Here is a 22,858-nt window from a genome sequence, read left to right on the forward strand (position 1 = left end):
ACCCACTTTTTTTCTTTTTTACTTCTCTGTGATCAGACCAGACTAAGAAACCTTTGCTCCCCACGTGCATCAATGGGCCTTGGGCACCCATAACCCTATGTTGTCCTCTCTTTTGGTAGGTACTAACCTCTGCACACCGGGAACACCACACAAGACTTACTGTGACCTAGTTGTCTAACCATTACTATTTGGCCCTTAACAAAGTCACTTTGATCACTTAGCTCTTTTTAGATCCCTCTGAAGAGTCACTTGACCTGCGAAACGCGCGCGATGGGAGCTTTGATCCTATTCACTATCTGCTAAAACTTGGGGCACGTTACTAAGCTTTTTTATTTTACTCTTAGCAGTTGTGGTTTAGCATCCGTTATTAAAGGACCACTCTAGGCACCCAGACCAGTTCAGCTTAATGAAGTGGTCTGGGTGCCAGGTCCAGCTAGGGTTAACTAATTGTTTTATAAACATAGCAGTTTCAGAGAAACTGCTATGTTTATCAATTAGTTAAGCCTTCCCCCTAATTCTCTAGTGGCTGTCTCACTGACAGCCGCTAGAGGCGCTTGCGTGATTCTCACTGTGAAAATCACAGTGAGAGCACGCAAGCGTCCATAGGAAAGCATTATGAATGCTTTCCTATGTGACCGGCTGAATGCGCGCGCAGCTCTTGCCGCGCGTGCGCATTCAGCCGACGGGGAGGAACGGAGGCGGAGAGGAGGAGGAGAGCTCCCCGCCCAGCGCTGGAAAAAGGTAAATTTTTACCCCTTTCCCCTTTCCAGAGCCGGGCGGGAGGGGGTCCCTGAGGGTGGGGGCATCCTCAGGGCACTCTAGTGCCAGGAAAACGAGTATGCTTTCCTGGCACTAGAGTGGTCCTTTAACTTATAGGTGTTATTATAAGCTTAGATAGTTCAACCAATATATGTCCTTCAAGGCACAGAGATACTATTTGATATGTGCCATCTCAGGCACTGACAGATTTATCTATAGCTGCCCATAATTAGAGCTTAACCACCGCATCACGAGCCTTTTATACATTCACATCTGCGGCAGATTTCCACAGAAACCGCATTTCTTTTCCCTTATTAAGTTGACTGTAGGTGAGTAAGAGCTGGGAGGATGGAGCATGGAGACGCTGAATGTAGGTGCTGCACATTGTGAAGCACTGAGATAGGAGACACTTTAGTGGCCGTTTGAGTGACTGCCACTAGAGATGTTACTAGGCGGCAATGTAAAACTGCCTTTTCTCTGGAAAAGCAGAGTTTACATTGAAAAGCCTGCAGGGACAAGCTATAGACCCCATTATTATTATTATTATTATTGCCATTTATAAACACTACATTAAGCTGTTGTAGTTCTGGTGACTATAGTGTTCCTTTCACTGCTGTACACATACTATGCCTCTCATACAAACAAACATATTGTACCTCCTATACATAAACACTGCAGCCCCTACACACACACACACACACACACACACACACATTCTGCCCTCTTTATTTACAGGCCTGCACAAACGTCGGTTTCGGCACACCACAACTGACTTTAGTATATTTATGGTTAACGCTTACTCTGCTTTTTTTTTTTCCTGACCACAAATATATATATACACACACACATGCACATACACTACACGCTTCTAGGCAGGGCCGGCGTGTCCATAATTCAGCACAGGCCTTAGGGCGCTAGAGCAGGGGGGGCTGAAAAATGTGAATTGAATCCCCTGCCTCTGGCTGGGAACTCGGATTTTTCAACCCACCTGACTCTCCCTGCAGCCAGCAGCCAGTGAAGTCGGCCGGCCCCTCCTGATGATGTCAGGAGGAGGGGGCGTGACTTCCACTGCTCTTCTCCCACACTCCCCAGCGGAGTTGACTGACTTCCCTGCTTTCTTCAGCGTGTTGGCTGTTCCTGTCCCACCTGGACCAAGGTAAGACTCAGGGAAGGGGGAATACACTTGTTTGCAGCCTCTGATCTCCCTCTACAGTTCCTAACCCCCCCCCCCTCTACAGTCCCTAACCCCCTCTACAGTCCCTAACCCCCCTTTACAGTCCCTATCCCCCCCTCTACAGCCCCTAACCCCTCCTCTACCGCCATTACCCCCCTCTACAGTCCCTACCCCCCTCTACAGCCCCTATCACCCTATACAGTCCCTACCCCCTCTACAGTCCCTACCCCCTTCTACAGTTCCTAACCCCCCTCTCTACAGCCCCTACCTCCTCTCTACAGCCCCTACCCCACCCTCTACAGCCCCTACCCCACCCTCTACAGCCCCTAACCCCCCTCCTCTACAGCCCCTGCTCCCCCTTCTATAGCTCCTGAACCCCCACCACAGCACCTGCCCCCCTTTAGAGCCCCTGCCTCTTTTCTATACCCCTTCTGCCCACTTATATAGCCCCTGCCCCCCTCTACAGCCCCTGTGTCTCCAGATCTACAGCCCCTATGTCCCCCTTGCACATATCTTGCCCCTTCTACTGCCTCCCCTCCCCTACAGCCCCTGTTCCCCTCTACTACCCCTGTCACCAACCTCTAGAGCCCCTGACACAACCTCAACCCCTGCCCACCTTCTAAAGTCCATGTGCCCCCCTTTACAGCCCTTGACCACCAGGGATAAGGTGGTCCCAACCCCCTCTCAGCCTCTGTCCTCCTTCTACATCCCCTGCCCACCTACAGTCCCTAACTCCCCTGCTACACATCCCCCCACATGCAGCCCTTATCTTCTACTACAAACCCTAACGGTGTGCGTGTCACACTGGGACGCATATGGATTCCGAGTGGTTTCGGACGGCAGTTCAGTTTCCTGTTTTGTGGCTTTTGCGTGCGTTTCAAGCTGGAACACATACATATGCATCCAGCATAGAACGTAGAATGCGGCCTTAAGGGAGGGACCACAAAGCACAAAAGAGTAACATAGAAACATAGAATGTGACGGCAGATAAGAACCATTCGGCCCATCTAGTCTGCCCAATTTTCTAAATACTTTCATTAGTCCCTGGCCTTACCTTATAGTTAGGATAGCCTTATGCCTATTCCAGGCATGCTTAAACTCCTTTACTGTGTTAACCTCTATCACTTCAGCTGGAAGGCTATTCCATGCATTCACTACCCTCTCAGTAAAGTAATACTTCCTGATATTATTTTTAATCCTTTGCCCCTCTAATTTAAGACGATGTCCTCTTGTTGTGGTAGTTTTTCTTCTTTTAAATATAGTCTCCTCCTTTGCTGTGTTGATTCCCTTTATGTATTTAAATGTTTCTATCATATCCCCTCTGTCTCGTCTTTCCTCCAAGCTATACATGTTAGCTTGGAGGAAAGACAAGACAGGGGGGATATGATAGAAACATTTAAATACATAAAGGGAATACCTAATTAATGATCTGGACAATATCCTCTAACAAAACTAAAAAATTCATAATATTTGATCAATGTTGGTCATAAAAAAAACTGTTAATGTAAGTGGAAATAAAAACACAAAATATGTAGAGTCCAAGTCATAATTAGGAACCCTGTTCATATATATATATATATATATATATATATATATATATATATATATAAATACAAGTATATAGATGTATACAAAGAAAAGCAAAATATAATATCATGTAAATATTTTTTTTTTTTAATTCTTTATTTTGGTTGTGCAAGCATTACATCATACTTGAGTGGCCACGACAGCCATATCAAGCTTCATAACAGTAACAGTTGAGAACAATATCATGGCATAGGAGGTACTGCACATTTTTTTTTTTTAAAAGGAGAGCATGTGATAAAAAGAGAAAGAAAAACTCAACGTGACAACATCTTATTTATCTCAGGTTAATATCGTAGGCTAGTGGTAGTGGGCCTAGTGAGCGTCCCTTGTGTGTCTTAAAGTGCGGTTTTGCTTGGTCTGCTTTCGTTAGTTGGGACTGGTGAGTCTGTGCTGTTAAGGTGTGGGGAAACAGCCTAGGTATGCCAACTGGTGTGGTCCGGCGTTGTGCCGTCAGTGGGGGCGAGTGTGCGGCCCAGAGTTGTGTAGGCTTGTAGGATAAAAGAAAAATAATAAAAAGAAGAGGTACAGAACGAAATCTAGTGTATAAACAAGCACGTTAGTTAAAGTAGGGGATTTCGGTGGAGTATATTTATGGCTTAGGAGCCAGCTCCGTGTAGTGAGGCTGAGATATGGTGGGAGCTGTTTGGAGCCGGGTGGGGGGTAGGGTGGTATATTGGAGCCAATTGTCCGGGTTATTCCCGGTGTCTATAGTGGGTGCCTATTATCCCTTTAAATAAGTAGTCAGAGCGTATGAAATATATGAAACATGGGAGATAGGTGTGGGAGGCAAATAACAACTTATAAAACATAGGTATACAGCCGGCAGCTGGTAGTTCAGGTCTTTTTCCCTGCGGCACCCTCGCTGGTCGGAACAAACGGGATGACATTGGCCGGGTCCCAAGCCATTGTTTTCGGGGTTGCAAGTCCAAGTTTGGCCACCACAGTGTCCATCTCTGCTATGTCCTTGACCCGCTGTTCAGTGCCCTGGTGTTGTATTATAAGCACATGAGCTGGTCCCCATCGGTATGGCACCCCGCTGGCCTGTAGTAGCGTTGTCAGCGGTCTGAGGGTTTGCCGCCATCGCAGGGTTGTGCGTGACAGGTCTGAGTAGAACGCTATGTCCATGCCCTCAAAGCTGAGTGGAGTCTTCCCCTTTATGGCATCCATAAGTGCTGCTTTATCCTGCCCGTTTTGGAGCTTGATTAAGAGATCGCCGGTTGTGGCGCCTGTGAGCTGTGGAGGTTTGGGCAGGCGGAACATGCCATCCAGCTGTATCCCCTTCGCTTGTCTGTGAGGCAGTAAAGTGGAGAATAGCCTGCGGAGGAAATGGGGCATTTCAGCTGGGGACACCGTGTCGGAAATACCTCTGACTTTGATGTGTTTCCACCTGCGTTTATCTTCTATGTCGGCTATTTGGTGGGACATTGCAGCGTGGGCCCTGGTGAGGTCTCTCACCTGTGTCTGGAGGTCAAGCACCTCTGCTGTATGAGTTTGCGTGAGTTGTTCTACTGTGGTGAGGCGGGCTGTGAACTCTCTTACATCTCCCCTTATTTGGGATATCTCTGCTGACAACGACTGGCGTAAGTCCGCGAGGAGAGCGGTGAGTATTGCTGTAGTGATCGGGTGATCCAGCAGCTGTGCTGGCTTTGCCGGCTGTGCATGCTGTGCAGGCTGTGCTGGCTGTGCAGGCTGTGCTGGCTTTGCAGGCTGTGCTGGCTGTGCAGGCTGTGCAGGCTGTGCAGGCTGTGCAGGCTGTGCTGGCCTCCGAAATCCCAGGGTCTCTGAGTAATGCAGCATGGTATCTTCTGAACCATCAGAGTAGTCATCGAAGTCGGCAAAGTCAGCCGCCATCTTGGGTCCCGCCAATGCATTTTATTTTATTGCCCAGAACAAAACACGCAAAGGCTAGCCCATCTTGTCTGATCACACAGATGCTGGCCATGATAGAAAGGTGTCAAAACACACAGTGCATCGCAGTTTGCTGCATATGCGGCTGCGCTGCCGCAGACCGGTCACAGTGCCCATGATGACCCATGTTTACACCAAAAGTGCCTTAAATGGAGTCATGAGCAGCAGAACTGGTCCATGCAGGGGGAGAAGGTTGTCTGGTCTGATGAATCACGTTTTCTTTTAGATCAGGAGGATGACTGGATGCGTGTGCCTCATTTACCTGGGGAAGAGAAGGCAGCACAATGCATTATAGGAAGAAGGCAGACGGCGGAGGCGGTATTGTGCTTTGTGCCATGTTCTGCTGCGAAACCTAGAGTTCTGACATTCATGTAGATGTCACTTTGCCACGTACCACCTACTTAGAGATGGTTACAGACCATATAATGGTTCAGAAATGGTTTGAGGAATATAAAAATGGTTTAAAGTGTTGCCTTGGCCTCCAAATGCCCCATATCTCAATCTGATAAAGCAGGAATGTGTGAGGAACGTGCTAGATCAACCAATCCGCTCCATGGAGGAGCCTTGCAACTTGGAGGACTTGCAACTTGCTGCTAATGTCTTGGTGCCAGATATCATAAGACACATTTAAAGCTCTTCTGGAGTCCATACAGGGCCGGTGCAAGGATTTTTGCCGCCCTAGGTAACAATCCATTTTGCCGCCCCCTCATAAATGCAAGTACATTCTCTCAAAGGTTTATTGACTAAATTCTGAATTGCAGTGAAGATACACACACACTGTCTAATACATACATTCATAGTGCCCAATACATACATCCATACACACGTACTGCCTAATGCATACATCAATAGACACATACTGCCCAATACATAGATCCATACACACGTACTGCCCAATGCATACATCAATAGACACATACTGCCCAATACATAGATCCATACACACGTACTGCCCAATGCATACATCAATAGACACATACTGCCCAATACATAGATCCATACACACGTACTGCCCAATGCATACATCAATAGACACATACTGCCCAATACATACATCCATACACACGTACTGCCCAATGCATACATCAATAGACACATACTGCCCAATACATACATCCATACACACGTACTGCCTAATGCATACATCAATAGACACATACTGCCCAATACATATATCCATACTCTTTACATGGTAACACACACACACTATCACTTACGTATACACACAGTGTCACTTACACATTCTCACTAACACACACACACTCTCACTGAATCACAGTGTCACCTACATACTCACTAACACACACACTCTCACTGACATACACAGTGTCATTTACACACTCAGTAACACACACTGTCACTCAAACACAAACTCACACCACTTTGAATAAAGTCACACTTTATTTACACACACAGCAATTCAGTACACACAGGTAAAATAATCAGTTCCCCTTACCTCCAAATGGTCCTAAGTGATGTGAATGGAGGAGAGGGGTCAGTCTGCAGGACGTGTTCTGGTTTCTGCTGGGGGAGCAGGAGAGCCATGCACTCTGAGCACAGGCTGCTTCCTGCAGTGTTCACAGGCAGGGGGCAGCTGGGATACCAGGTCATGTTCAGGCTCCCCCTGCCTGCAGCAAGCAGAGTGTTCTTCCCGGAAGGTGAGGAAAGGAGCCCAGCAGATAAATGGTTGCGCTGGGGGTGGCTAAGGAGCCGCTCACCCAGCAGAGCAGCAGCCCACCAGGAAACCTTTCGGTGGGCGCCCCCCAACAGGCCGGCGCCCTTATTCGCCTAATGGTAGCGTCAGCCCTGAGTCCATACCTCGATACATCAGAGATGTTTTGGCAGCCCAAGGGGGGACCTACATGATATTAAGCAGGTGGTTTTATTGTTGTGGTTGGTCAGTGTAAATAATCACTTAAATTTCTGCCTGGAAACAATCAGTGTACATTACTGGAGATGCAGAGATAACTACTACTGTGTGCACAGTAACCAATCAAAACCAGCATAGACAGATTGCATCACTGATGACATCAGAATCTCTGCTATTTGCACACTAACCATTCAGAGTCAGCATAGGTAGATTGTATCACTGATGACATCACAATTAGTTAAACATATATATAATTGAGTAACTGTTCATCCACATTTGTATTTACCTGTGTCTCTGAGCCTGGTAACTAATGTTTTAAAAATGCAGCCCATTAACCCACGGATGACAAAGAAATGTGCCTTCGTGCAAAGAATGTCAGACAAGGAAAAACAGCAAGGATATAGGTGAGCAACTTTACAGAATTATAAGGATTATATATATATATATATATTATTTTTTTGTATGTTATTGAAATTGGCCTCTAATAACCAGAGGGGGTGGTGGGATATAATATTGGCCACCAGATCTCTAATAACCAGAGGTAGCCTCCACCTAAGGGCATTGTATGGAAAAGAGTCTGTATTTATTATTAACCGTTACAATGCAAGAATACCAGAGGGGGCTTTTTTCTAGTACTCTTCTGTTACTTTTATATCATCAGGTTCCCACTAATATTAGTATTTAATGTAGTTTGTGAGATGCAAATTTACTTGCTTTAATACATTCCAGTGTTTAATATTATTTTTTTACAAATCTGCTTTAATTATTCCCGTGCTAATGGCACATTCTTTCATATTTAGTACGGACTTCACATTTGACAATCTGAAGCTAAAGTCTTATGAGCCCCGTGCGGTGACAAAGAATATGCTGGAACAACGACATTTAGAGAGAAAGGTGAGAGAAAATACATTTTTATTATATATTTACAATTTATCTGCCTTTAAATATCATCTTTATACATTTACATATACATATATTGCCCATTCTATACCAATACTTCAAGCATTCGTTGTGATTTGTCGACATTTCTCATTGTCTCATACTATTCCATTACTTACCAATCCTGTACAAATCAATAACCTGAATAGACAGGTTTTAACAACATAGAGGATGTGGTGAGCTGTTTATTTGGACACAAGTGTCAATTCCTGTGGAATTTGTTGGCGCTATATAAATAATAACATAATAATAATAATAATAATAATGAAATGCGTATAACACAGTTACCTGATTTCAATATGTCTTCCATCATCAGCCATTGGTCATTTTCAAGAAGATATATTACGGGTATACTGACAGTTCACACACTGGGTATATTTTGTTTCTATGTTCACTAGATTGGTGGGAAGATATGCTGGGAAGTGTTGCAGATTAATTTTACGACACTTAGGATAATTTTTTTTTTTTTTTTTTTTTTAAAAGCCAAGATGTCCAGGTTACTTCCTGCTCTTGTCTCGTTTCAGACTGATAAAGCTTAGGGCTGACATTGTTCCAAAGTTAATTATATGTTCATTAATAATTGGCAGGAAGGTTTCTGGGCAAATGTTGTTTAAATAGTTTGTGTACATCCCTTATCACTTTATACACTCTGCAGATTACTGCGGGTTTTCATTCGCTAGGGAGCCCTGTTGTACACTTAGATAGTCCGCAAAGTAGCGGGGTTACTTTTGTCATTGCAGTGGAGGTTTTAATACTTATGTACTTCAGAGTAAGTATGACTCTATTGCTATGGGACACTGTCACAGCCATACACACTTCACACTTATTTCCTCATCGTTTCCTATGTAATACTGAGTCACCTCTCTTGGAGGTCTTGCAGTCTTTCACATTAATAATTTTTATTGGTTTTCCTCTATACAGAAGGCACAGACTCGTACGTTGGTTGTCTGTTTCTGAGCTTCCTTCCTCACAGATATGCGCTCATTTAAACTGGAGCTTGTTACTTTACTTAGGTCTGTCTCAGAAGTTACATACTCATCACATTTATATTTGTTCGCTTTTCAAATCCGCTTTTATCGTTCGCTTTTCAAATACCTCTATCGCAGGTAACAGGCTCATTTCAAATTGACATTCATTATTAAGTTTCGTCTATCAAAGAGATGGCTTATTCAATATTGCCATTCGTTACTGTGCTCCCTCTTTTACAGAGGTCACATTATTACATTAGCAGTCGCTACCTCTGTCTCTCAGGTCACACTCTCCTCAAAGTTATTTGTTACTAGAATTCCTCTCGCAGAGGTTATTCGCTCATTTTAATTTTGGTATTCGTTACTGAGCTTCCTCTTCAGAGGTCACGCGCTCATTAAATGTTACTCAGCTTCCTCTTTCACATATCAGATATTCACTGAGCACCTCTATCTAAATGGTAATGTGCCTATTCAAGTTTGGTATTTTGTTAATCAGCTTCTATCAGATAGCAAGTACTCATCAAATAGTTTTTTATTACAGAGCCACGAGTCTCCAATTTCAAAAAACATATGTATTTTGTTTTATTGAGCTTCGATCACGAGGTCATATCAAATTAGTATTCTGAGCTCCTCTGAGCACTTCTGTCTCAGATGGTTGCACTCATTTAAATTGGTATTTGTTACTGTATTTTCTCTATAGAAGAAGTCAGATGTTCAGCAAGTTCCTCTAACATAATGTCACGATACCTGTCCCTCGTCACTCTGTGCGATCACAGATATTGTCTCTTCTGGGTTCTGATTTACATCCACTCATTTCTAGTGCTTCATTATGACATGGAACCCTTTCATTGGTCTCCTATTATAATGTCAGCCTATATGGTGCTTTTTGTTGATGTATACACACTTGTGACATCATGGTCCTCTAAACCAATCACAACCCAGTATAGGGTGTATATATACACTTCCTGGTTGTCCTTGTTTCTCTGCCCTGTCGTGATTTTTGTTACCTGAGGGTGCAATTATACTCTATATTGGATTTACTGTTCTGACCTCGGCTTGTTTGACTATTCTTGCTCACTGTAATCCTAGACCAGGGATAGGCAACCTTCGGCACTCCAGATGTTGTGGACTACATCCCCCATAATGCTCTTACACCCATAATGCTGGCAAAGCATCAAGGGAGGTGTAGTCCAAAACATCTGCAGTGCCGAAGGTTGCATATCCCTGTCCTAGACCTTGGCCTGTCTCTTGTTTATTTTCTGTCTGTCTCCGGCACTAACTCCCACTTGAAGGACCGGTACGTGTACCTTTACCGTTTCCTTTAGGTTTGAGTGTTAGGGTATCTCAATTCCTGACACATAGAGTACATGTGTACATTAAATGAATCTTTTACTTAGCCACCTAGATTTGAGCCTTGTGCTCATACAATTTGGTTTTTCAAAGCTACCTATATTCCAGAGATCATATGCTCAATAAATTGTTACTGAGCTTCATCTATCACGCAGCAATTTGGTGTTTGCTATTGAGGTTCCTCTTCCACACATTTCACACAGTCAGCTAATTGGTATTCGCTTTTGAGCTTCCTCTCTCACAGAGGACACGCGACCATAAAACTGCAATTTTACTCACCGTAAATTCCTTTTTATGGTGGCAATACAATAGGGATGTACTCTTCCCTTAGGGCAAGCATCTGAAAGAAATATTTAATTAACATAAAAAGTTCCTCCCCTTACCAGGTATAAGAGACCCTGCAGCCTTAGGACCTCAGTACGTATCAAGAACACCACAGTGGAACCACAAAAACCTCAGAAAACTTTTTATTAATTAGATAAAGGAAGGGTGTGCTGTACTGCCACCATATTAAGGAAAAAGGAATTTACGGTAAGTAAAATTGCAGTTTTTCCTGGCATATGGTGGCAGTACAATAGGGATATATCGAGATCCCAGAGTAAGGGCGGGAATTTAGGCCATAACAGCTTGTAACACCCTGTGCCCGAAATCAGCGTCAGAGGCAGAGAATACGTCTAGCCTGTAATGTTTCACAAAGGTGTTGAAAGAAGACCAGGAAGCAGCTTTACATATCTCTTCCGGAGATGCACATGCTTTTTTGGCCCAAGACGTAGCCATGGCTCTAGTGGAATGTGCTTTCAAGGAAGCAGGTATAGGAAGGTTCGATGAAGAGTAAGCCAACTTTATAACCTCTACCAGCCATCTTGCCAAAGTGGCTTTGGATGCCACTTGACCTTTGAATTTTCCAAAAAAATTTACAAAAAGATGTTCCGTCTTCCTATATGCAGAGGAGCGTTCTAAGTAGATTTTAAGCGACCTCCCTACATCAAGTAGGTTCCAATCAAACTCCCAATCAGGCTTAGCCGGACCAATGAAGGAAGGTAGACAAATAGATGGTTGATAACTTTGGAGGAGATGACTTTAGGAAGAAAGGAAGGTTTAGGGAACATAACCACTTTATCCGGATAAAACTTAGTAAAGTCAGGCAGGGAGGACAGTGCCTGTAGTTCCCCAACTCTCTTAGCTGAAGTAATTGCTACCAAAAACACGGCTTTTAGGGACACATTCTTCAAAGAGGCCTTTTCTAAAGGCTCAAATGGCTGAGAACACAGAAATTTTAAAACTAAGGACAAATCCCAAGAGGGAAACCGGATTTTAATAGGAGGCTTTAAAAGCCTAACTGCTTTTAAAAACCTCCTAATGAGAGGATTAGAAGCCCAATTTTTCATCAAAAAATGACTTAAAGCAGAAACTTGGACCTTGAGGGTAGAAAGACTAAAACCCTGTTCAAGACCATCTTGCAAAAAATGAAGGATTGTGTCAGCAGACGGATGGGATCTAATGCAATCTTTAGCAATGCACCAGTGAAGAAATCTTGTCCAAATCTTCAAGTATATAGAAGAGGTAGAGCTCCTGGTGGAATTTAAAAGCAATTGAAACCTCTCTTTCTTAATACCCTTATGATGCAGAATCAGCCTTGCAGCAGCCAAGCTGTCAATTTGAACATCTTCAACACTCCCACTGGGACCTCTGCGGTTTCCAGGAGATCCGGCGTAACCGGAAGAGTCCAGTACTCTAAAGTCATATTTTTCAAAACCGAGAACCAGCTGCGATTTGGCCAGCACGGCAGTATGGCCAGGGGACGTCTCTGATCTGATGACACTTTTTGCAGAATTCTCGGGATTAAGTTTACCGGGGGAAAGATGTACGCAAGGGGAAATTCCCACTGCATTGAAAGACCATCTATTACCAGAGGCCTGTCCACCTTGAAACTCACTTTTGCATTGGATCTTCTTGCCATAAGGTCTATAACTGGAAGACCGAATCTCTCCACCAGCTAAGCAAAAACTACTTGATTGAGAGACCACTCGTTCTGGGACCATTTTGATCTGCTCAAATCGTCTGCAACCACGTTGTCTACACTACGAATGTGAACTGCTGAAATGTCGTCCAGATGGTACTGAGCCCAAGACATGATCTGTGAGCAAAGTAGATACAATTTTTTTTACTTTTGTACCGCCTTGTTTGTTCAGGTAGGACACAGTAGTCTGATTCTCTCACTGGATCTTTACAGCTTTCCCCAAAATGAAAACTTTGAACTGTTGAAGGGCGTAGAAGACTGCTAGCATTTCTCTGAAATTTGAAGATTCCTTTGTTTAGTCTTTTGACCAAACACCCTGTCTTAAGTGATATCCTAGGTGAGCTCTCCAACCTGTGTTTGAGGCGTCTGTCGAAATTACTACCCAAGATTTTAGACGAAAGGACCGACCTTTTGTAAGGAATTTTTCCTCCAGCCACCAAGAGATTCTCTCTTTTGTATGATCTGAAATACACATGATTGCATCTAAGTCTTCTTCCTTTTTTGACCACTGCGCAAGGATTTCCCATTGTAAGGGCCTTGATTCCGCTCTGGCCCATTTTACTGCTGGAATCATAGAGGTCAGATGACCCAAAACCTGCATGGCTTTTCTTACGGAACATTCCGATACTTGAAGTAGTTTCGTTATCAAATTTTTTATATTTTTCTTCTTCTTGCTTGAAAAATGGATTGACAGAGTGTCTGACTCTAAAAACAGGATGGACTTTGAAAGGGTAAGGTGTGACTTCTAGATTTATAATCCAACCATGTTCTTCCAGGACTTTTAGAGTGTAGGTCACATCTGAGTTCAGCGTGGTTCTTGAATCTGCTTTTATCCACCAGTCGTCCAAATAGGGCACGATTGTGATACCTTGTAGCCTTAAGAGTGCTGTGATAGGCGTCAGGATCTTTGTAAAAATTCTGGGTGCCGAGGCTAGCCCGAACGGGAGAACTTTGAACTGGAAATGATGGATGCTTTTCCCTTTCTTTATAGCAAACCTGAGGTATCTTCTTGAGTTCACATCCATAGGAACATGCAGATAGGCATCCTTCAGATCCAAGGTGGCCATAAAATCTCCTTTTCGAAGGATATGTGTGACAGACTATTGTCTCCATTCTGAAATGTTGATAAGGAACGAGTTTGTTTAGGGATTTTAAATCTAAGATTGGGCGAAAAGACAAGTCTGGTTTTGGAACAAGGAACAAACGAGAGTATACCCCTTGATAAACTTGGGAATTTGGAACCTTTTCTATAACACCCTTTCTTAAAAGGGAAACAGTGGCGGAAAAAAGGGCTTGGTTTTTGAATTTTGACCGGTAGGAGGAGACAAGGAAAGTTGACCTTGGAGCATCCAAGAAATCTATTCGGTAACCTTTTTGGACTAGATTCAAAACCCATGGATTTGTAGTCGTCTCTCTCCATTTGTGAACAAAATTCTGCAACCTTCCGCCCACTCTGATGGTGTCAGAAATGTTTGTTTCTGTCAGTTTTATCTTTTTGTGTGTCAAACTTCGGATTTTTCCTTTGTTGACGAAAACCCCTGGGTTTGTCTTGAAAACCCCTCCGATGCCTAAATTGGAAATTTCTGTACCTGGGCTTCCAGGAATACTTTCTGTCTTGAGGCAAGGCCTTTATAGTGTCCGACATCTGTCGGACTAACTCTTCTAGGGGAGAACCAAACAACTTTTTCTTCTCCAAGGGAAGTTTACATAATGCAGATTTTGAAGCAGTGTCTGCTGCCCAGGCCTTAAGCCACAGTGCCCTTCGGGTTACGGACGACAAACCCATGACACGAGCTGATAGTTTAATCACCTCCGTAACAATATCCATAAGGTACTCATTGGACAACCTCAAATTTTGGAATAGGAGGGAAAGGCCTTTGTCCTAGGTATCACCCAGACATTCTTCCAAGGTATTCAACCAAAGATTCTGAGCTCTCGCCACTGAAGCCCCAGCTAATGCAGCTTTAGCCTGAAAACCTTCTGCCTGATAGGCTCTTCTGCTGGAAGTTTCAGCTCTCTTATCCATAGGGTCTTTCAGACCCGAAATTTCCCCAATAGGCAAGGTAGTTTATTTATTTTTTTTAGACAATTGAGCAACTTGTACATCAACTACCGGTAAATCTTCCAATTTATCTTCATCCTGTATTTTAACAATACTTTTAAAATGACTGGAGATAAAGGCCCTTTTTTCTGGGTTCTTCCATTCCCTGGAAATTAAATCCAGCATATTTTGTTGGATTGGAAGAGCTTTACTCCTGGTTTTATCTACGGTCTCATCAGAAAGGACCATAGACACCTCTTTAATAAATTTCCTCAGCTCGTCACGAGGAAACACCACCTCGTTATCAGAAGAGTCGCTAGAGGTTTCTGAATCTGAAAAGGAACATTCCCCTGAAGAACGTATTGAGCCCGATGGTGTCCTCTTCCTTTTAGCTCTCTGCTTAGTAGCTTTAACTGGAGAAGTGTGAGCGGTTTCTTTAAAAGACTCAAAGGTCTGGGCTAGATTATCCTGAAACCAAGACAAAAAATACTTAATTTCTTGTTGCTTGGATTTTTCTAGCGATAATGAGGAGCAAATATTACAGATTTTCCTCTTAAACCCATCTGGCAAAGGAGTGGAGCATTCACTACAACATAGATGCTTAGACTTGGAACTAGCTTTTTTTGAAGCAGGAGTAGGAACCTTGTCTTTATCCATGTTGTCAGTAGAAACAGGGCTAGACATATCTGTAATACACAAAATGTAAACAATATTTGTATTCGAAAAATAATTTAAATACCTAGAGAGTTTTAAAGAATAGAAACCAGCAGGATCCTACCTCTAAAACCTCTGACCCATGTGGGGGGGCTGGTGACATGGGAGATCTTCACTGCCTAGCATCCATGCTGACAGAAAGATCTGCACAGCATATATAGGCAGATCGTTTCAAATCTAGCGCCATTTCCGGGGAGTTCAGCCCGCACATGCGCGATAGCGCGGTCGGAACTCTGGTGGAACGCAAAATCACCCGGGCGTGCGTTCCACCGCTGTGCGCATGCTCCTCCGACAGACAGGGATTCGCTGCCCTAATGGACCGCCTCCTTGCGTAGCCGGTGACCTCACGTGGCATAAAAGCAGGCTTTCATACCTGCCTCCGTAACTGCAGTATGTCCCATGGCCACTCAGCACTCCACACGGGAGGCTATCAGGCTGAATCCCCCTGGCAGCAACCCATGTGCCTCACCAATCTCTCCAACTTCCAGATGCCGTCCGTTCCTGTTGGAACAAGAAAGAGAACAGAGGTCCTAAGGCTGCAGGGTCTCTTATACCTGGTAAGGGGAGGAACTTTTTATGTTAATTAATTATATCTTTCAGATGCTTGCCCTAAAGGGAAGAGTACATCCCTATTGTACTGCCACCATTTGCCAGGAAAATAAGAGTTTTTAGTGAGCCATCTCAAAAGGTCAAGTAGTCAGGCAATGGGTTTTGTCACTGGACTTCCACATTCTCTCAGCTCAAAGCATTGGGAGGATTTTGTGCATGTGCAGCAAATGTGCCAATCCGTACCTTCTCATAGAGCTGAATTAAATTAATGAATCTCTATGAGGAACATTTAGTGCATCCATGCATGTTACTGAGCTTCCTCTATCACAGAGGTTCATGCTCATCAGATTGGTAGTTACTGAGCCCCCTACCACATAGGGCACACAATCACTCAGTTGGTTATTATTGACCTTCCTCTATTACTAAGGATGAACGCCCCTCAATTTGGTTTTGTTACGGAGTTACCTCTTATAACAAAGGTTGTGTGCTCACCAAATTAGTATTAGTTACTAAGCTTTTCTCTATCACAAGAGGTCATGTGCTTATCCTATTTGGTATTGTAGTGCATGTAAGGCAGTCAAACGCACTGGTTATTGTATGCTTGGTAATAACAACCAAGTAAATTTGTCGTTTTACTCCCAGCAGACGTGAGTTGTTTTTTTTTATTTAGTATGCTCAGCCAGACAAGTTTTCGATAAGATCATGTTCTTTTATTATAAGCACAACCGTCACATAAAACACTTGAAAGAAATGGTTGCAGTAGCGCAATCAAAGTGGAACTGTCACTTTCAGGGGGTCTCTGTATGTTTCACAAAGACTCCCGAAAGGGCAGATCCGATGTGGGTCTTCTGGCTGCTGAATGAAGGGGACTGAAGTTTTACTTACCTCAAGCTGCCCCTTGCAACTGCGTCCATCTTCATCTTGCAGGTCCTCTTCAGCTCCTGGCGTGTCAATTGCTAGGAGCCACATCAATGCTGTGACATCGAGGTCTATGGAGGATCCCGCCGGAGCCGCCACGGGTTGAGGTCTGAATCCTACGGTCACTTACCACAGCTGGTGGGATTGGACAAAATCTGATGGCAGATCTTCACCTTTTGCTAACCTCACACTTGTCCATAAGACAAACTAGTCCCTACTTTGTCTTATGGTATGTTTGGCCACTGAAACCCGTACGCAGTCTTGATCAGTATTTCATAATAAATCTCTCACTATGAAATAGTGAAAAGTGACAGACGCTTTAACAGATACAATATATCCAACAACATCTTTGAGGTCACTCCCTCCCCCACTCCAATTGACCTATCTTTAAGGAAAATTGTTTTTTCCTCAAACATGAAATGTTATTTTTATAACTATATAATATTTTTGCGGGATGTGAGAATATTTAACACACCATCACAACAGTCTACATACACAAAAAAAAAAAACAATCCCGATATTCCCCAGCATACATGCACAAGATGTGATCAGTGTATGAATTTGTGAGAGAAGAAAAAAAAAAATCATGGGGACAAAAAAAAAAAAACAGAGTGGCACTGTGTTGGGGGGGGGAGGAAACAGATTAGTCGAAATAGGGACTCAGGACTGGAGGACAGAATGACAAACGTGTCGGGATGTGATTAAAGAATTGAGTGATACTACAGGCTAGGACAGGCATAAGCAACCTTCGGCACTCCAGATGTTTTGCACTACACCTCCCATGATGCTTTACCAGCATTATGAGTGTAAGAGCATTATGGGGGATGTAGACAACGTGCCAACAGTTGCCTATCCCTGAGGCTAGGTAAACAGGGACTAATGGGAGCAAGTTGGCAAAACAGTACAAGGGGACAGTGACCGCTAAGGGATAGGAGATTAGTGGAATAGAGTGAGATGGCAGAGTCACGGGGAGCTAGAGCTACTAACCCCTTGTCAGGGTCTAAACCATGATTGATTATATATATATATATATATATATATATATATATATATATACACACACACACACACACACACAATAGAAAATAAAAGGGAGCACACTAGGACTTCTTCTCAGTGGAAAAAAGTAGTCTTTACTGTATCATAAAATAATACATATCCTGTGCAAAGTGCAGAAAAATCGACGTTTCGACCCTCCTGGGGTCTTTATCAAGATCACAGTGAAACAATATCTTAGACAATATATACACATAAGTGAAATGAAGTTTGATCCCAATCGGAATTAAAAAACGACATCTACACACCTAATCCTTCGATTAGGACCTTTATGCAAGTCATACGACAAGAGATAAGCCCTATCGTGAAAACACCACCCTATTACAGGGGCAATCTTTCCAAAGATGAGCATACAGCACTAAAGGATCTGATCCAAGACCCTACCATTATAATTCGGCCAGCCGATAAAGGCGGCGCCATTGTTATACAAACATATGATGACTACAGGAAAGAAATCATGCGACAGTTACATGATACCTCTACGTATTTAAAACTCACCTTCGACCCAGTTGAAAAATGCCAAAAGAAAATTGAAAAACGTATTGATGTAGGACTATCACATCGCTACCTTGATGAAAACACCGCTAAATTTTTGTCTGTTAAACACCCAAAACATCTGGTCATATACACGCTACCGAAAATACATAAGGATTTGGAGCGGCCACCAGGTCGTCCAATTGCCCAATTCATTGACCATTATATTAATAGCAGTGTAAGAAAACTTCCAACATGTCTGAATGATACACAACATTTTATCAGTCAGATACAGAATATTGATCTTACGGACAAAGAAATTATTTTGGCTACTATGGACGTACAAAGCCTTTACACAATAATACCCAAGAAAGAAGGCATCGAAGCCATAGCGGAGATCTTGTCCAACGATGAGATGTATCACGGTCCCTACATCCCTTATCTTATGGAATGGTTGGATATTGCTCTATCATGCAACTATTTTAAATTCAAGGACATATTCTATCTTCAAATCTCCGGGACTGCCATGGGTGCAGCCATGGCACCAGCCTATGCCAATGGCTTCATGTATTGGTTTGAAAAGAAATATATTCTACAAGAATACCAACCACACATAATAAAATATGTTAGATTTATGGATGACATCTTCATAATATGGGAAGGTTTTATAACAACCCTTGAAAATATGATTCAGCAGATTAACACTCTACCAACTCCAGTAAGGCTAACATTTAATTGGAATGAACATAGTATTGAATTTCTTGATGTCAAGATATACAGAAATGAAAACCAATTAGGTTTTACTCTGTTCAGAAAAAACAAAGATTGGAACACTTTATTGTCCGCGACCAGCTTTCATCCTCAACATGTCAAGGATTCACTACCTATCTCACAATTCCTTCGGGTCATGAGGTATAACAGCAACCCAGTCAACCGTGAATGTCAGCTTCAAGAAGTGTGGGGTCACTTTCTGGCAAGAGGCTTTCATCCTCTGACTCTTGAAACAGCTAAAAAGAATGCCTGGAATAAATTCAACCAAACCAATACTACGAGTTCCAACAGAAAGCATAATATCTTCCTTCCACTTACATTTAACACTGCAACTCCGTTTCTTAAAAAATGTATATACAAACATTGGAATATGTTCCAGGTAGATCAGAATCTTCCTGATAGGTTTAAAACTAATCCCATCATCAGTTACAGACGGAATCGTAACCTCAGGGATCTACTGGTGAAAAATGATCCTCGACAATGCTACGCTAAAATGCCCAAAATCCACAAAAAGGGCTGTTATAAATGCAGTGGCTGCTTTACATGCAGCCATATGCAGACCGGAGCTACATTTGTCCATCCACATAATGGGAAAAGAATCCCTATTAACCATTACATCTCGTGTATGGCCACACATGTGGTATACATGATTACATGTCCTTGTGGACTATCGTACGTTGGGAAGACCGACATGACCCTAAGAGACCAGATCAGGGGACACCGCTCGTGGATTACAACAGCCTTCAGAGATCAACGAACTGATAAGCCAGTGGCCAAGCATTTCTTAACAGCACACCACCACCTGCCAACTCTCTGCTTTATAGCTATTGATCATGTCCCGGTTCCACCGAGAGGAGGAGACCGATCCAAGCTATTACTCCAACGTGAAGCCTACTGGATTCACCACTTAAATACAGTGACCCCGAAAGGACTTAATGAACACTTGGTTCTCTCGATGGTTCTTTAAAATTATTAATTTTTGATATTTTCGTGATTGAAACTTTTTATGCCCTGACACAGAACTGATAAATTATAATTTTCATCTATACTGCAGTATATTGAGTGCAAGTGCAACCTGACAGTTTTTTTTGTTCTGTTTCTCTATTTAGCATAGATTATTTTGACCAATTAATGCAGGTATGAGTCAATGCCATGTTCATTTTATCATTAATATGTAAAAAGTTGTCTAAAACGATTAGATATTGAGCTTAATATTATGAATATTGATTTCACAATTATGCCGTATTGACTTCTTTCCACATTGGCCAGGAATAGTAATCGATAATATTATTTATGATGCTTCTCCTTTAAATAGGAAGGTTATAATATATATTTATATAATATTTTTTTCAGTTATACATAACTATTGGATACACAATATTGTATGATAGACAGTTTTGTTTTTAGTTTAGTCTACTGCACCTTAGATATCCATTGATCTGTTCTTATATGTTTCACTTTGTTTTGTTCAGTGTTTCTACGCTTTTTTGTTCTTTATGCACTTTAGCACACTTGATTCACTAACAGATCGATTCTATCTTGGTGATCTTAGCAATCGTTTCCTCCATAATTAGTTTGCATTACAAGTACTCCGTTCTTGTTTATAGGAGTGTATGCACTGTTTGTAAGGTTGCCTAGCAACCCGGTCACATGAACGTCTACACACGTCACATGCACGCTCCCACGTGGGTTCCTCAGCTCGCCGGCTGTCCGACCACCTAATTGCTAAGCTTCATTTCACTTATGTGTATATATTGTCTAAGATATTAATGTTTCACTGTTATCTTGATAAAGACCCCAGGAGGGTCGAAACGTCGATTTTTCTGCACAGGATATGTATTATTTTATGATACGGTAAATACTACTTTTTTCCACTGAGAAGAAGTCCTAGTGTGCTTCCTTTATTTTCTATTGTATATTTTACGCGGGATATGCACCTAGGCAATTTTTGATTTCTAAAAAGCTACAGGAGGAGTGCCTTGCCTATCTATTTTTGTATATATAATATATATATTTAAAGTTGTCCTCTCCTTGCTGCCTCTCTGCTGCCAGGTATCTAAACGGAGGCTGCTTCAATGGCAGTGAGACTGCAGGGGCGTGATCTATACACCAAAACTGCTTCATTAAAACTAAAGTTGGTTTGGTGCCTATAGTGTTCCTTTAACGGTGTTCTTGAAATATGAAGACTCTTTGCTTCAGTAAATGCAATACTGGCAGGGCCCGTAATGTTGATTGTACATGTAAAATCGTCTCAACGCAAGAACTTTAGAGATGGGATTGTTATCCATTAAAGGTTAAAAAAAAAAAAAAAACCACTAGCTTTAGCATGTGTGTAATAAACCTGGATGGACAAATCACAGATTTCATCACAGTGAACCCTTTAACCCCTTAAGGACCAAACTTCTGGAATAAAAGGGAATCATGACATGTCACGTGTCCATAAGGGGTTAAAACAGACCAGTGCCACCTTATAAGCTGCAGGTATGTTTAGAAGCAAGCCTGTAGATCCATTTATTATTTTGGGTTATATGTAGGAACCAGTTTCCCCTTAAAACCCTTAAGTTTTAAAACAATGACCAATAGAACATCATTCTATTTTCAGCAACAGAACAATTATTTGAGATAATATTGACCATATAAACCAGTAAAAGCCCACCTTAGTCACTGCAACAATTTTGAACTGCATTCCCTATGACACTCAGTCTACATCTGCAATGCTGCATGTTAATTACTGGTCTACTATATAACCAATTCAGGAATGTTTAACTGTTAAACTTCCACAAAAGTTTGCCAGTGTAGCTGGAGTGACCAAATTGATACTAGCAGGAGCCATTAGATTCACTGCATAGCAGTACTGTTTGTATACCAGTATGCGTAGTGTACCCCAGTGATGGAACACAGATCCCATTTAGTAACAAACAGGAAGGCTGTCCATAGTTCTCCTCCTGAGACATCCCATCCCCCTTTTTTCTTTTTTTTTTTTAACGAGATAATTGTGCATTAATTGGAAAATAATAATACGTTTTGTTTTTAAAATGCATCAATTAGTGGGCAGTTCCGATGGAAACGTTTAAGGTCTTGTTATTCCCCTATAAAAGTAATATAAAATATATATATATATATATACACACACACACACACACACACACGTCTGCTGGTCACCTGTGGTAGGGTTGGTGCATTAATGGCATGAAGTGTAAATGCCAAATCCAAATACCACCATGAAAAATACATAGAGCTGGATAAATATCAGGAATTCATTTAAAGCAGGGGTGGGGAACCTTGGGCCCTGCAGATGTTGTGGACTCAAACTATCGCTGAGGGACATCGCCGCTGCAATCATGCAAGTAAATAAAGGGTTTTTAACACTCTATTCACCTCGGCAGGGGAAGTCAAACCCACTGGACAGATTGCATTCTAGCTGGAGGGATTCTTTCTAGTAGTGCACAAATGCCGTCAGTTAATATTATTACAGTTTAGGGCAGTTGATTACAGCTTATAATGTCCTATTCACTCAAAGCTTAGAGAGATATACATACTTCTAGCCAAAATCATTCAGAAGTCTAAGTTGCCATGGAAATTCTAATGTTAATGCGGTCGCTTATTTAGAAATACATTTGACTGCATTCAACCTATTACAGCCCTGAAGTCAATGTGTTTGTGGCACAATGGAGAAAAATCATTGCCCTGGTGAACAATTTAAAAATCTAGACTTCAGCATTCACAACTTCTAAATCAATATTGTTCAATCCTTCCCTCG

The sequence above is a fragment of the Pelobates fuscus genome, chromosome 5, assembly GCF_036172605.1.
Source record: "Pelobates fuscus isolate aPelFus1 chromosome 5, aPelFus1.pri, whole genome shotgun sequence".
In the NCBI taxonomy this organism is placed as follows: domain Eukaryota; kingdom Metazoa; phylum Chordata; class Amphibia; order Anura; family Pelobatidae; genus Pelobates; species Pelobates fuscus.